The sequence below is a fragment of the Tupaia chinensis genome, unplaced genomic scaffold (assembly GCF_000334495.1).
Source record: "Tupaia chinensis unplaced genomic scaffold, TupChi_1.0 Scaffold145177_1, whole genome shotgun sequence".
NCBI lineage: Eukaryota > Metazoa > Chordata > Mammalia > Scandentia > Tupaiidae > Tupaia > Tupaia belangeri.
In genome coordinates this window covers 22,803-27,520 of record NW_006205037.1, presented here as the reverse complement: position 1 = coordinate 27,520, position 4,718 = coordinate 22,803, and the positions used below count along the sequence as shown (strand labels likewise).

At 37.0% G+C, this 4,718-nt stretch overlaps 1 long non-coding RNA gene across 1 annotated transcript in view; it reads right to left on the bottom strand.

Moving 5' to 3' along the window:
- Positions 1-386: 386 nt before the first annotated feature.
- LOC114006000 (uncharacterized) overlaps positions 387-4,718 on the bottom strand; it is a 7,579-nt gene continuing 3,247 nt past the window's right edge. Inside the window, exon 3 of the long non-coding RNA XR_003547777.1 lies at positions 387-679. This is a non-coding gene — a long non-coding RNA (uncharacterized LOC114006000). The remainder of the gene's footprint in view (positions 680-4,718) is intronic.

Below are 4,718 nucleotides of genomic sequence, written 5' to 3'. Positions count from 1 at the left end.
CAGCTAGTTGGAGGAAATATCCAGATTTCTGTCTTTGATGGGGTTGATACTTTCACACGTACTAGGAGTGGGGGTGGGAATGCACAAGGCTCTTGGTCTACATTGTGCAAAGGAGCTGGTAGTTTTCAGTCATAGGGGGTATTCCCCTCATATCTACCAATAACATAGGATTCCTCTCCTCTGTATTTTCTCTTTCAACCCATAGAACTGTGGAGATTTAAGATTGGTCCTAATCATATTCTGTCCTGTACCACCTAGTTCACTTTCAAGACAGTGCCAAGCTCTTAGGGCAGGGTGGTGAAGAAAATTTAATGTTTACACTGAAGTCCTATAAATTTTACTTTCCTATAATGAGTGTTACCTCCTTGCCAGTTTTATTATGCAGTTGAAGAGTCCTGGGATTTCAGCTTGGTGTATGAAATATGTAGTTTTGGAGGATCATTCCTCTCACCTTCTCCTGTGTGGTGCACAGGGCTCTGAAGTGTATCCAAGTTCAGTTAATTTACTCATTCTTTATGTCTCTAAGCTGAGATTCAGTACAATAGGAGCTTCCAGTCTATTTCTTGCACTTTGTCAGTTTTGCATCACTCCACTGCTAGAAGTGTTGGCATTTATTTGATGCTGTTTCTTTTTAGAGAGATGCCATAGTCGGTGTTTCTCATCAGTCAGATGGATTTTCCTGAAAGGAGATGTTTTTGAACATTAGTTTACCATCTTTTCAGGTCAAAGTTTCCTGAATAAGACTACCTTTTCTTCTCATCAACACTTGTCTCTCAAGTGTTGGCTCTTCGGCAGCAAGCAACTGAACTTTGGTGTGGTCACTGAGACCTAACTCCAACTGCTTCAATAACAATAAAAGGTACCACTTAGAGCAAGCCTATATTTTTTATTTATTTCTAAAATTTATTTTATAGTGAGGAAATAAATCATGATGAGTTAAAATGTTAACACAGTACCTTAAATATTTTATAATCATCTCTTTTAATAAGCTGATATTGGAGAGGATTACATGTTCAGAAGAGTCGGGGCAAGCATATTGCAGGCAAGCAGGTGGCATGATAGTTGAAGCACTGGGTTCCCATGTGATTGACCATGGTTTGAGTCTTAGGCCTGAAGGCCTGCTTTGTCACTTTCCATCTCTTCCCTCTCTCTGTCACTGTCTGGTGAGCACACATGCCAAGTTGCAAATTCAATAATGATAATATTAAATAAAATTAAATAATTAAAAATATTTTAAAGGAATTATTTATTTAGTTAGTTCTATTCATTATTATTATTATTGTAATTTAACCAGTGAGTGACAGAGAAAGAGAGAAAAAGGGAAAGTGAGAAAGCAAGCCACCAGGTCCAGGACTCAAACAGTGGTTGGCCATATGTGAATCCAGTGCCCTTAACCACCATGAGACCTGCTGGCTCCTAATAATTATTTTTTAAAAAGACCATAATACAATGTAATCTAAGCTAGAAAGTTCTTTCTGGAGGTTGGGCAGAAAAAGGAACTCTGCAACAGAGGACTACCATTCCTGTTTGTCATTTTACTAACATTTATTGAGCATTTTTTATGCCTAACTTGTTCATAGGTAGGCACAAGACCTTAACAATGATTAACATAAACACTGACAAATACAAAAATGTAATGGTTCATACGCATATATTAAGATGTCGGGGGGGCCGCAAGGTGGGATGGTGGTTAAGGCGTGCTGGACACCCACATGGCTCACCCCCATGGCGGACTATAGTTTAAATCCCAATCCTGGTGGCTTGCTTTTGCACTTAACATCTCATGGTGGTCAAATTAAAATAATAATGATATTAATAAAAAGTAAAATTAAATAATTGTATAAAAACACAAAAAGAAGGGCAGAAAATTCCTCATGGCTTCGGAGAACTAGTGATTTCAGGAAAAAAAGAGATGAAGATTTCCTACTGATGATTCAGCTGCCAGCCCACACAGTTGAGTGGCAGGAGAGGCAAGAACCCGGCCTGCAGAAAATTTCTCATGGCTTCTGAGAACTAGTGACGTTGCATGGCACCCTTGCACGCTGTGGGGTTTTGTATTCTGTGCTTTTTTAAAATAAAAATTTTCTTTTATTTTTTTTCTTCTTTTTCCCCTCTGTTTCTTTTTTAGTGTTATTGTTGTTTTTGCTCTCTCTCTGTTTCCTTTTTTTTAAAATTTTGTTTGATCTTTCCACTCCTCAATCTCCATTTATTATGTTTCTAGACGAATCTAAGGGAACTGTAGCCAAGCATCCAAATACTATTTGGGTTAACATATTCCTCAATATCTACTGATTCTGCTACACAAAGATTCACAATGGAACAACAAATAGATTCCAGATCACCTCATTCTGCAAGCTCCCGAATGTTCAGATTGAACTCCAAGAATTAGGAAGAAACACATTATCCATCAAATGATTAGAAATCACTGCAGGACCAGAAGAAATATGGGAAAGCAAGAAAATGCCTCTCCTTCAGGGGAAAAGAATAATTCCTCTTCATCTACAGGCAGTTCAATGGAAATTATGAAAATGCCTGATAAAGAATTTAGAATATTCATAATGGCTAAGGTCACAGAGATGGAAGAGAAGAGAGACCAGGAACTGCAGAAGAGAAAGGAGAAAGTAGCCGATGAGTTCTAGGAGGTGAGAAAACTCTTGCAAGAAAGATCTAAAAGAGATCTGCAGGACCACAAGAAATATGGGAAAGCAAGAAAATACCTCTCCTCCAAGGGAAAAGAATAACTCCTCTTTATCAACAAGCAGTTCAATGGAAATCATGGAAATGTCTGATAAATAATTTAGAACATTCATAATGGTGAAGCTAACAGAGATGGAAGAGAAGAAAGACAATGAACTGCAGAAGAGAAAGGAGAAAGAAGTTGAGTAGTTCCATGATGTGAGGAAATTCTTACAAGATCTAAAAGAGGAATTACATACTTTAAAAATGAATCAGAAGGAATTTTTAGAGATGAAGGCTATAATACAGGAAGTCAAAATCTCCCTTAAAAGTATTAAAAGCAGACTAGATTATACAGAAAACAAAATCTCAGATGTAGAAGAGAAAATTGCTGGCCTAGAGAAATCCACCACAAAGACTAAGAAAATGTCCCCAAAATTTGAGAATAATATACGAGAAATACTAGATACCACCAAACATCTAAACATCTGGATAACTGGTATCTCAGAAAGCGAAGAGACTCATAAGGACATTGGTAATCTATTACATAAAATCCTGCAAGAAAACTTTCCAAACCTAGAGAGGCACTCAAAGATCCATTCCCAAGGAATACAAAGGGCCCCAAATAGAATCAACCCAAGAAGATCTTCTCCAAGACACATTATAGCCAGACTGACCAAAACCACAGACAAAGACAAGATACTAAGATTGGCAAGAGGTAACTTTAAGTTACCTACAAAGGATATCCCATCAGTATAACAGCAGGCCTCTCATTGGAAACAATGCAAGTGAGGAAAGAATGAGAAAATATATTCAAAGTGTTAAGGGAAAAGCAATTACAAACAAGAATACTGTACCCCTCAAGATTATCCTTTATGTAGAAGAAACGACAAGAACATTCTCAGATAAACAAAACCTGAAAGAATTTACTAGCACCAGACTAGATCTCCAAGAAATTCTCAAGGAAGTGGTATATCAGTCCCAAGAAATACAGAGACCCAGAAATAAGAATTCAAAACCCAAGAAAATGGACTACTTAGTCAAAGGGACAAGTCCAGAGTTGGATCTTATATCCCAGAACTTAATCAGAAAAATTGAACTGCAAAAGAAGATTAAGTATATGACACTGAATGGGTGAAATAGAAGTTTATAACTTTTTACTTAAACATTACTGATTTCTTGTAGGCTTTGTTGTCTGGTTTTAAGGATTTGTGTCCTGTCATGAGATGACAATAGGTTCATGTACCTACCATTTGAACAGAATCCTAACCTGTTTTAGGCCTTCAGCAGAAGATTCCTCATGGCTCCTGTGAAGTAGTCATTTCAGGGTTAAAGAGAAATGAAGAGTTCCTACTGATAATTCTGCCTCCAGCAAACAAGCTAGTGTGATGACTAGAAATCACTGCAGGACCACAAGAAATATGGGAAAGCAAGAAAATACCTCTCCTCCAAGGGAAAAGAATAACTCCTCTTTATCAACAAGCAGTTCAATGGAAATCATGGAAATGTCTGATAAATAATTTAGAACATTCATAATGGTGAAGCTAACAGAGATGGAAGAGAAGAAAGACAATGAACTGCAGAAGAGAAAGGAGAAAGAAGTTGAGTAGTTCCATGATGTGAGGAAATTCTTACAAGATCTAAAAGAGGAATTACATACTTTAAAAATGAATCAGAAGGAATTTTTAGAGATGAAGGCTATAATACAGGAAGTCAAAATCTCCCTTAAAAGTATTAAAAGCAGACTAGATTATACAGAAAACAAAATCTCAGATGTAGAAGAGAAAATTGCTGGCCTAGAGAAATCCACCACAAAGACTAAGAAAATGTCCCCAAAATTTGAGAATAATATACGAGAAATACTAGATACCATCAAACATCTAAACATCTGGATAACTGGTATCTCAGAAAGCGAAGAGACTCATAAGGACATTGGTAATCTATTACATAAAATCCTGCAAGAAAACTTTCCAAACCTAGAGAGGCACTCAAAGATCCATTCCCAAGGAATACAAAGGGCCCCAAATAGAATCAACCCAAGA